Genomic DNA, 12,500 nt, shown 5'->3' on the forward strand with positions numbered 1-12,500 from the left:
GGTTACTGGCTTAGGGCAACAAAACTGCAATAAAAAAGAAAAAAAAAAGGCCCACAGAGGTACCCAAACAGAGTCGAAAGCGGTAATAAAATATTACAGGATAAGTGTCTTAAAACCTCCCAGTTAAAAGAGTTAGTCATAGGAAGGTGGGAATACAGAAACAGGCAAGGAGTTCCAGAGTCTACTGGAGAAAGGGATAATTGATTAAGAATACTGGTAAATTCTTGCATTAGAGAGGTAGACAGAATAGGAGTGAGAGAAAGAAGAAAGTGTTGTGCAGCGAGGCTGTGGGAAGGGTGTCATACAGTTAGTAAGATCAGAACAGTTGGCAGAAAAATAGGGGTAGAAGATAGCAACAGATGCAACATTGCGGTGATAAGAAAGGGGTTGAAGATAGTCAGTTAGAGGAAAGGAGTTGATAAGACGAAAAGCTTTTGATTCCATCCTGTCTAAAAGAGTGGATAAATGAAACCTCCCTACATGAGAAGCATACTCTGTACAGGGATGGATAAGACCCCTGGACACTACGGCTGGAGATGAGATATGAAGCTTCCAGTTTAGATTATAAGTATAAGACAGACCGAGGATGTTCAGTATAGAAGTGGGGGACAGTTGAGAGTCATTGAAGAAGAGGGGATAGCTGTGTGGAACGTTGTGTCGAAGTGGTAGATGGAGGAATTTAGTTTTTGAGGCACTGAACAATACTAAGTTTTCTCTGCCCCAATCTGAAATTTTAGAAAGAAATTTTAGAGGGACTTTCTGTGGTTTCCCTGCGTGAACTATATACTTCCTGAAGGGTTGGACGTGTACGAAAAAACGTGGAAAATAGTAAGCTGGTATCATTAGCGTAGGAGTGGATAGGGCAAAGAAGTTTGGTTTAGAAGATCATTGATGATTAATAGGAAGAGAGTGGGTGACAGAACAGAACACTGAGGAACACCACTGTTAATAGATTTAAGAGAAAAACATAGACCGTCTACCACAGCAGCAACAGAATGGTCAGAAAGGAAACATGAGATGAAGTTACAGAGGGAAGGAGAGAAGCCGTAGGATAGTAGTTTGGAAATCAGAGTTTTGTGCCAAACTTTATCAGAAAGTTTTGGTGTATCTAAGGCAACAGCAGACGTCTCACCAAAATCTCTAAAAGAGGATAACCAAGACTTAGTAAGGAAATCCGGAAAATCACCAATAGAGTGGCCTTGACGGAACCTATACTGGCAATCAGATAAAAGGTTGTGAAGAGATAGATGTTTAAGAATCTTCCTGTTCAGGATAGTTTCAAAACTTTAGATAGGCAGGAAATTAAAGCAATAGGACGGTGGTTTGAGCGATAAGAACGGTCACTTTTTTTTAGGAACAGGCTAAATGTAGGAAAATTTCCAGCAAGAAGGAAAGGTAGATGTTAACAGACAGAGTTGAAAGATTTTGACTTGACAAGATGCAAGCACGGAGGCACAGCTTCGGAGAACAATAGGAAGGACCCATCAGGCCCCATCAGGACCCACATCACTGCGAAGGATTTTAATGGGTAGCATGTCAGTAGTCAGAAAGTGAGGAGGAGCAAGCCCTAAATCATACAAGGAAGAGTTTTTTTTTTTTTTATCAGAAGAGTTCAGCTTAAGAAATAGATGAGATAGCAGTGGTGCCATCAGGTTGAAATAAAGAAGGGAAAGATGAAGAAGCTGAGTTCCTAGAGATGTTTTTAGCTAGGTGCCTAGAAGTCATGAGGGCAGTTAGAGCTCGAAAGATTTTCATACTTTCTATTAATGAAGGAGTGTTGTCTAGTTGGAGATCAGACTTGGCATGATTCCAGGCAAAATTATGGAGCGCATGAGATTCAGGTGATGGAAGGCTCAAGTACTCTTTGTGGACCACCTTTCTATCATGTATAACTCGAGAACAGACGGTGTTAAAGCAAGGTTTGGAAGGTTTAGGTTGAGAGAAGGAGTGAGGAATATACGCCTCCATGCCAGACACTATCTACTTTGTGCTCAGCACATAAAGACGGGTCTCTTACACAGAAGCAGTAGTCATTCCAAGGAAAATCAGGAAAAAATACCTCCTGAGGTCCTCCAAACTAGCTGAGGCAAAATGCCAGATGCACCTCCGCTTTGGGAATTCTGAGGAGGGATTGAAGCGATAGGACAAGATAGAGATATGAGATTGTGTTCCAAGGAGCCCAACGGAGAAGATAGTGTTACGAGCACAGATCCTGCCCCTCACACATGGCGTTTATCTCGGCTTGCTACCCCCAAAGTCACCATCTATGTAACTGGATGCAGGGCTTACTTCAAATTACAAATTCCCTTTTGGACTCTTGCATCCTTTACAAAGAGTCATAACACCAGCTTCTGCTCGTCTTTTCGGCTGCCATTATTTGGGATCAGCCTCTCTACACTGCCAATTTTATAAAGTGTTGTGCAGAGCTAAGATTGACCTCCACAAGGTCCTTCTGGTTTCGTGTGATGAACTACACAAATGAGGTTGCCAGCCTATTTCCTCTACCTACAGGCAAGGCAATATCACTACTACCAAATCGCTCCAACAGCTGGGAAAGAATCGCCAGTAACGTTCTAGGAGGGGACAGTTACAACAAGCGACAAGCACATTTAAGGATCATAATGTTCTACAGAATAGTGCCCTGAGAGACAACAAGACAATATCCTCCCACTTCCATTAAAGACTATTTCCCTCTGCTGTATAATATTGTATTCAACTTCCCAAAAAGACAGGTCCCCTCACAGAAACCAAACAGCCCAAGGAAGAAGAATACTTTACTACACAGTAGCGTTCCTATAATCACCTTCATACAGACCTTTTAAAAGAGCCCTGGATCACAGTAACATGTAATAAAACGACAAACAAGCAGCCCACAAACAAAACAGGGAGGGACCACTGACTGCTCACAAACATACTTGAGAGTCTGGACTGCTGAGAACCCGTTGGGCTTATCTAACAACACACTACTCGTGTTCCTGACCGGCTTGGAGATACGCCCAACATTCTTAACCTTTTCCTATCTTCTAATATTTCTGCTTATGCTGGAACCCTCTCTTCTACGTTGGGCTCCTCCGATCACAATCTTATATCAATATTTTGTCCTATCGCTCCAATCCCTCTTCAGGATCCTTCTAATCGGAGGTGCCTCTGGCGTCTCGCCTCTGGTAGTTAGGGAGACCTGAGGAGGTATTTTGCTGATTTTCTTGGAATGATTACTGCTTCTGCATCAGGAACTTGTCTCTGTGTACATAACAGAGGTGATAGTGTTTGGCATGGAGGCGTACATTCCCCACTCTTTTTCTCGACCTAAACCTTCCAAACCTTAGTTTAACACAGCCTGTTCTCATGCTTTACATGATAGAGAGGCAGCCCACAAAAGTTACTTAAACCTTCCATCACCAGAATCTCATGCACTTTATAATTTTCCGCTTTATATTTCTGCTCGGAACCACGCTAAGTCTGTTTTCCAACTCGCCAAAAACTCCTTCATTAATAAAAAGTGTCAAAATCTTTCAAGATCTAACTCCTGTTGAGGTTTCTGGTATCTAGCTAAAAATATTTACAATAACTTTGGTTCTTCTTCTTTCCCTGCTTTATTTTAACAACTGCTATCGCATCTATCTCTAAAGCTGAACTCTTCGCTCAAACCTTTATTAAAAACTCTACCATGGACGATTCAGGGCTTGTTCCTCCCTCTCCCTGACTACTTCATAACTATCAAAATTCTTCCCAGTGATGTTTTCCATGCCCTCGCTGGCCTTAACCCTGGGAAGGCCTATGGACCTGATGGGATCCCTCCTATTGTTCTCCGAAACTGTGCCTCCATGCACATTGCCTAGTCAAACCCATTCAACTCTCTCTGTCAACATATACCTTCCCTTCTTGCTTTAAGTTTGCCTACATTCAAACTGTTCCTAAAAAAGGGTGGCCAGTCTAATCACTCAAACTACCGTCCTATTGCTTTAACTTCCTATCTGATTTATTTATTTGTTTTTTTTTCTGTTTATCCTCAACAGCAAGATTCTTAAACAGCTATCTCTTCACAACCTTCTATCTGATCACCACTTTGGGTTTCGTCAAGGCCACTCTACTGGTGATCTTCTGACTTTCCTTACTGAGTCTTGGTCATCATCTTTTAGAGATTTTGGTGAAACTTTTGCTGTTGCCTTGGACATATCAAAAGCTTTTGACAGAGTCTGGCACAAAACTTTGATTTCCACACTACGGCTTCTATCTTTCTCTCTGTAACTTCATCTTAAGTTTCCTTTCTGACTGTTCTATTGCTGTTGAAGTAGACGGTCACTGTTCTCCTAAATCTATTAACAGTGATGTTCCTCAGGGTTCTGTCCTGTCACCCACTCTCTTTATTATTCATCAATGACATTCTAAACCAAACTTCTTGTCCTATCCACTCCTACGCTGACGATAACACCTTGCATTTTTGCACGTTTTTTTTTCAGACATCCAACCCTACAGGAAGTAAACATTTCACGCAGGGAAGCCAAAGAATGCCTGACTTCTGATCTTTCTAAAATTTCTGATTGGGGCAGAGCAAACTTGGTATTGTTCAATGCCACAGAAACTCAATTCCTCCATCTATCAAATCGACATAACCTTCCAGACAACTATCCCCTTTTCTTTAGTGACACTCAACTGTCTTCCTTTTCTACAGTGATCATCCTCGGTTTGTTCTTTACTTATAATCTTAACTGGAAATTCCACATATTATCTCTAGCTAAACCATCTTCTATGAAGTTCTGAGTTCTGAGTCGTCTCCGCCAGTTTTTTTCTCATCCCCCCACCTGCTAATTCTGTACAAGAGCCTTATCTATCCATGTAGAGAATATGCTTCACATGTCTGGTTGGGTTCCACTCATACCGGTCTTCTAGACAGGGTGGAATCAAAAGCTTTTCGTCTCATCAACTCCTCTTACTGACTGTCTTCACCCTCTCTCTCATCGCTGCAGTGTTGCATCTCTTGCTATCTTCTATCACTTATTCCATGCTAACTGCTCTTCTGATCTTGCTAACTGCAATACAAGATTTTCTTCTTTCTCTCACTCCTATTCTGTCCACCTCCTCTCTAATGCAAGAGTTAACCAGTATTTTGAATCATTCACTAACGGTATATTACGCCAATTCTCCAAGCCTCGACCCTGCCTCGCAATGTAAGCCTTATCCTTAAGTGAGCTGGCCAACGACTGGGGAAGACTGCTGGCAGCGTCACCCTACCCGCCCCGCGCTCATCACGAGGATATGACTCATGCCGGGAGGGGAGAGGTAAGAGGCGAGAGCGACCCTCACGCTTCTAGCTTAAATAATACGGTTATTTTCAGAAGATAGATGCATTTTGATTACTTTATAGGGAAAGGAGAATATTCATCTAAATATCAGGTTAGACAAATTACGAAAGGGCAATGAGAAATAGGATAAACAAAATGGGGAAAAAAGGACGAATAGGTATGGAATGATTTCACAGTAAACTCACAGGCGCGCGGCCACCCAGTCATCGTACACTGGCGCCTGTCCTATTCGCTCTCGTTCTTTATTCTCTCTCTCTCTCTCTCTCTCTCTCTCTCTCTCTCTCTCTCTCTCTCTCTCTCTCTCTCTCTTCTTATTTCCCCACTTACAGCCTACATAACAATAGTATGACAGCATAAGCAAGATTAGAGGTTAGGAAAAGGTCAAGAATGTTGGACGTATCACCAAGAAGGTCATGAGTACGAGTAGGGTTGTTGCACCAGTTGCTCTAGGTCATGGAGCACAGCAAAGTTTAAAGTTAGTTCACCAGGATAGTCAGTGAAGGGAGAAGAAAGCCAAAGCTGGTGGTGAAGATTGAAGTCTCCAAGAATGGAGATCTCTGCAAAAAGGAATAGCATCAGAATGTGGTTCAATTTGGAATTTAAGTAGTCAAAGAATTTCTTAGAGTCACAAGAGTTGGGTGACAGGTATACAGCACAGATAAACTTAGTTTGAGAGTGAGTGAGTGGTGGTGAAAAATTCGGAATATTCAAAAGCGTAGGCACGAGAGCTGGTTAAGTCGTTTCCTCATAGACGCAACCTCTAGCTTTGGATTGAAAATGAGGATAGAGAAAGTAGGAGGGAACAGAAAAGAAACTAGTGTCAGTAGCCTCATACACCTGTGTTTCAGTGAGGAAAAGAAGATAAGGTTTAGTAGAGGAGAGGTTGTGTTCTACAGATTGAAAATTAGATCTAAGACCGTGAATGTTGGAAAGTTAATGAGGAAAAAGTTAATTGAGGTTTCAGTTTGAAGACAGAGTCGATAACAGAAGAGCAATCCGACCTGGGAACTTCTGTGGTCCCTTCCCCAGATGGCGCTCCGAGGTTGGTATTTGAGTCGTCATACTGATTTTGAATTTTGAGTGAAGGGTGTGTGTGTGCAATTAGGTGCATGCAGTTTTGTATGTAGGAACAGGGTTGTCTTTAGAGGGCAAGTTTTGACTGACCCCTTGTGTTGTGAGACACAAAGGGAAACGTTCAGTGAGGTCACAGCTGGGTTTAATTATAAGTTCACAGCATTCCCTAATCTAGTGCTTTAGACCTCACTCAGAGTATCATTTCGGCAAGCTTGAACTGGAGACTGGGAAAGAAAGAGAGATGATAAGACTGGAGTTGGAAGCTGAAGCTAACGCAATGTGGTTGAAGGCTGAAGAGATCAAAGAAGAGAGGAGCCTTGAAGCTGAGAAGAAAGCAAAGTTACTCTAAGCAAAAAAGAAGAAGGCGAGAATGTATGAGAGAGATGAAACTATTTGAGGCAGAAAGAGAGAATGAAAAATATTTGAGTTGGAAAAGACGCGCACAGAGGTTTTCTCTGTTCATGGTTTGCGGAGAGGATAAGGAGTGAAGGAAGATATACTAGAAAGGCAGAATGTGAGAAGTTTGAAGTTAATACTAAAGTCTGATAAAAAAAAATGACAGATTAGTTCAAGAGGTTTGAGAAGAAGGCAACTGAATTGAACTGGCTGCAAGAGTGTTGGGTCGGCCTTGTTACTAATATGTTGAAGAGCAGAGCGGTAGAAGTATATGACAGGATGTCATAGAGGATTTTGAGGATTATGAGGAGATCGAGGCTGACTGTAGTATCTGTTGTGGAAAAGGCTGCAGTGGCTCGTCCTGTGTTCGTGTCAATAGATCCATCAGTGAAGGAGGTGTCAGCGCTTCTCTTGCGAGGGAGGCAGGGTCTAGATTCTTCTTTGAGTCTGATAAGGAGTGGACTATAGCTTTGAAGGGTGCCTTCTCCCAAGGTGGAGGTTTAAAGTAGAGTACGTCCAATGGATCATCTCGAAGATTTTGGAAGCCTTCTGTGCCTATGGATTTCAGGTAGTCACTGGTCGTGGCTACCCATATTGCCTTATGGAAGAGTCGTTTATTCTGAGCTAGAGCTTGTTTGAGTGTCTCCAGGTCCTTTGTTTTGTGTCCATATAAATTTGATAAGGCGTCCTACACTAGAGGAGTACAGTTTGCTCATGATTGGGGGAATCTTCGTTTCGTCCTGTAGGGTGCTGACTTCTGTCCATCTAGGCGCGCCGGTGATGAGCCTGAGTGCTTTGTTTTATACTATTTCGAAGGCGTTTTGGTTGGTTGAGGATGTTGTAGTTAGGCATGTAATAATAGAGCGAACTGCCTGCACATACGAGTAGTAGCACCATAGGACTGCCGGCACCGTTCCTTCCTGAAGGCCTGCGATTGCTCTCATCACCCTCAATTGTGCCTCTGATCTCTTTGAGTGATGGTATGTGTTGCTTGAGGCTTAGTTGGGCATCGACCCAAATGCCCAGATATGGATAGCATGACGTCCATTCAACTGCTGTATCTTGGATGGTGAGGGGTGGCAGTTGTATATGGGAACCAAGGTGCATAGCCCTCGTTTTTCCTGAATTTATTTTTACCCCTAGCTCCTTGCATTTATTTGCTACAATGTTTATGGCCTCTCTTGCCCTTGCCTCATTCATACCTGCGGAGATGAGAGCTATGCGGCGTGCCATTCACGAAACATCTTGTCTCTGAAAGTGTTCCTTGGAATTTCACCTTAGCGTTTCTCTCTTTGAAAAAAATTGGGCTGTCTATCTGAGTAATTTGCCCTTAAGGCCCCAGCATTTGAGGGACTGCAGGATAGCTAAAGCATTAGCTATTTCAAAGGCCTTTTCCAGGTCCATGGAGGTAATGGTGGCCTTTTTGTTTGATATGGTGATCATTAACTCAGTAATGCAGTCCTTTGTTCCTTTGCTATTTGTATTCGCGAAGATGTTCTTACAGAAGTCCCTGACAGTCCATTTCAGTCTGTTTAGAACCATTCTGTCATCAGTATTGCCAAGGTAGCTGAGGAGGGAGATGGGTCTTGTCTTTCCCCAGCGTCCTTCAATCTGGGGATGGGGACAACAATGGCCGTTTTCCATGTTGGGGGTAGTTTGCCTTCATCGAAGTATTGGTTGACCTCCTTATCTAATTATTGTGTATGTTACTTTGTCCGCATCGGCAGCTATGTCTTTCTGTGTCTTGAGGCAGGCTTGTAGTTCCTGCTGTGTGAAAAGGAACTAGTGTTGGCAGGTTATTGGCAGGCTCTGTGGAAGGTGGTTTCTCTTCTATTGCGTAGTCTGTGCAGCATGTCACGTGTGTTTTATTGCTTCTGCTTCTTTTAAAAGAGTGGGTGCGTGGACTGTTTAGTGGTGTGGTTTCCGGCTGCTAACCTGATGTCCCGCCACATGTCTCATAACCTGTTGGTGTGTCCTGTGAAGGAACACCATTCCAGCCAATTCTTGGTGTGGATTTCCTTGATGGTGTCTTTTGCAATTGAAATAGCAGTTCCGAAGTGTTCCTTGGTTTTGTCTTTTTTGTGTTTTCTGTGTAATTTTCTGGCCTGGTTTATCCTGTGGTTATACTCCTTTACTTCCTAGTTGTAGTACCAGCTGTCTTTGTAATTAGCTACTGGGGGCTTAGTTTTTCGGATGGTTTCGTCTGCTGCTCTTTGTAGGACTGTTAATCTTGCATCCTTTGCAGTTAGTGTATTTTGCTGTGGTAATGTGTTGAGATGCATCTCAAGATTTTTCCCTATAGAGTGGCCAGTCTGCTCTCTTCAAGTTCCATTTCCTTTCTCTGATGGGACGCCGTAGTTGAGGGATGTCTCTCTGTGTGCAAGTCACAAAATGATCGCTGGCTAGATGTTGTGCGTGTCCGTGAAGGTCGTGATTAATGAAAGAGATATCAAGGATTCCGCCATCAATGTGTGTTGGGTCCAGTGTGTTTAAGAGTCTTGTCTCAAGGATGTTTTGTAAGGTATAGGCTATATGGTGTCCGTTTCTATTGCGTCTATTGGAGCCCAGTATGTCATGGTGGGCGTTTAAGTTGCATCCAATGAACATGTTTTCACTGGCGCATAGTGCAAGGAGTTATTATAATGTCCAGTGAGGTGTTTCCTGGTCTGTTGTAGATGTTAGAGATTTGTAATTGAGTGTTGTGTAGCATAATGGTGACTACTGTTACTTCTACTTCTACTCCTCTACGTTGTACAGGGTGGTCTATTTCCTTGCTTGGTATATGGCTACTGATGAGGATGAATGTTCCGTTGAAGTCGTCTTCTACTGCAGGGCTGTAATACTCTATCTGATATATGGCTTGGTATAGGGCTACTGATGAGGATAAATGTTACGTTGGAGTCGTCTCCTACTACAGGGTTGTAATACTCTGTCTGATGTATGGTGTCCCTTACCCGTGTTTCATGTGTATACAGTATTTTTGAACTGTCAGATCCCGAAATAAGTGCCTTATATATATATATATATATATATATATATATATATATATATATATATATATATATATATATATATATATATATATATATATATATATATATATTTTTTTTTTTTTTTTTTTTTAATGTGCAGCGAGATGACGCAATGAAGAAAGTAAGAGCAAACGAAAAAGAATGATAAATGAGAGAGAGAGAGAGAGAGAGAGAGAGAGAGAGAGAGAGAGAGAGAGAGAGAGAGAGAGAGAGAGAGAGAGAGAGAGCTGGGTTCAGACACCAGATGTACGATGCTAAGTGGTCGCTCACTGCCAGTAACTTACTGTAAGAATTCCTGTGCCCAGACACTCTCCTTCCCGGATTAATTTACCTTATTTCTCTTTTATCAATCAGTTTGAGTAACACACAGTTCACAGCAGAAGAGTTGCCCTTGACAAAGAAATAATCAGTGTTCATCTGGCCCCCTTTGTTTGCTCATGAGAATTTTTTTTAGAAGTAAGGTGTTTTTTCAAGTAGAGACAGCGCAAGGAGGAGGTATGGGCGCGTTTGAATGTGTGTATGTCGCATCCCCCCTCTTTTCCAGCGGCGCGGGAAGACAGTTGGAGCACTTTTTCACTTCAGAAGCTCACCCTGTTGTTGGAAGAAGCAGACTTACTAAGACATGTTCTAGTATTTACCAGAGACTTGGGCGGGTCACCAGAGACTAGGTAGCAGGGTCAGTTGCCTTAAGGGTAATAAGTGAGCCATTATTGGCCATACGCCCCAGCCCATTTATAAAGAATAGGAGTCTGTAGTAGCCTGCCAGAAACTGTAGCATGGATTACACACTACATTCATTGAAACGACTCCTCGGCTGTACAAGTATACAAGTCAAGTTTTGTGCACAGTGAGCGGAGGATGACCCTCCTGCGTGTTTATGGGCACTCTTCCGTTTTGTAATAGTTTCTTGTGTCTTTTGTTAGTGTCTTTTCTGTTTTAAATGCTACTGCAGGTTGAGGCAGTTCAGCCACAGAGGACTTAAGTAATTAGCCGCATAGTAAACTTTACCCCCTGCCCAGGTCCTGACAAGGTCTGCCACACAGGAGATAGTAAACAATAATCCTCGGCTTGAGGTTAAAACACTCTGTTGGGAAGTGAGAGGACTGTCATGGTGGGTAGAAGCCCAACAAGATATTATACCTCGATCATATTATGATCATGTATTATTGTATGTTAACTGTTTTTCCTGACGTGGTTGTCAATTCTTCTGAACCTGTGGGTGTTAAGTGCTGTTTGGAGCATCTCCCTTGTCTTTGACTCGGTAAAACAATCTACCGACCTCAAATTAGTATGACCTTGAGTTATAACTGTCGTGGAGAGAGAGAGTACAGGAGTCACAAGGGACCCTGTATACCAGTGTTTGTGCCCTGCACTCAGTCCACGTAGGAGGTGGCTCAGTGAGGCTAACCCAGATGCGGCAGCTTGAAGGCGATGGGAATTGTGGTTGTAACATACACACACACACACATATATATATATATATATATATATATATATATATATATATATATATATATATATATATATATATATATATATATATATATATATATATATATATATATATATATATATATATATATATATATATATATATATATATATATATATATATATATATATATATATATATATATATATATATATATATATATATATATATATATATATATATATATATATATATATATATATATATATACATATATATATATATATATATATATATATATATATATATATATATATATATATATATATATATATATATATATATATATATATATATATATATATATATATATATATATATATATATATATATATATATATATATATATATATATATATATATATATATATATATATATATATATATATATATATATATATATATATATATATATATATATATATATATATATATATATATATATATATATATAACTTGTAGAAAAAAAAGGCCCAGTGAAGTGCCAATCCCCAAGAAAAGACGTCACAAACCAATATTTCTAAGAAAGAGCTCTACTCAGGTGATGTGTGAGTCCTGGAAAATATACAGACTATGACTACGTAGTTCGACTGTTGCAGGTTCATAGGAAAGGTGAAACAAACTAAAAAAAAAATAATCGTATAACAGATGCCAATGGAAAAACTTGGAGTGGGTTGGTGAAGAAATGGAGTGGTCACCTCAAACATGATAGTGAATCTTCCATTTGTTTTCCTTTTGTTTTTCTTTGTTTTTCTTTTTTTTTTCGTAAGCCAAGGATATACCTTTAACTGTTTCTCGATAACATAAAAGGTGTTGTCAAACAACTGCAAGATTTACAGCGAAAAGCAAAAGACACAACAACAATAAAGTATGAAATGATCATAAAATCAATTACTGAGAGAGAGAGAGAGAGAGAGAGAGAGAGAGAGAGAGAGAGAGAGAGAGAGAGAGAGAGAGAGAGAGAGAGAGGATCAGGTGATGTGAATGGAACAGTTAATATTTTTCATTTTTCGTTTATTTTATGCATGACTATACCCAGTAGCGTTGACATTTGTGTATATTGGTGCTCAGTGTAATTATGCAGTGTGTCCACTATATCGATTAATCAATAGTACACCGAACAAGGGAACGCGAGTTTGGTGACGGAAAGGCCAAAGCTGAATTAACTTTCTTGTATGTCTCTCTCTCTCTCTCTCTCTCTCT

Source organism: Scylla paramamosain, chromosome 37 (genome assembly GCF_035594125.1).
Source record: "Scylla paramamosain isolate STU-SP2022 chromosome 37, ASM3559412v1, whole genome shotgun sequence".
NCBI lineage: Eukaryota > Metazoa > Arthropoda > Malacostraca > Decapoda > Portunidae > Scylla > Scylla paramamosain.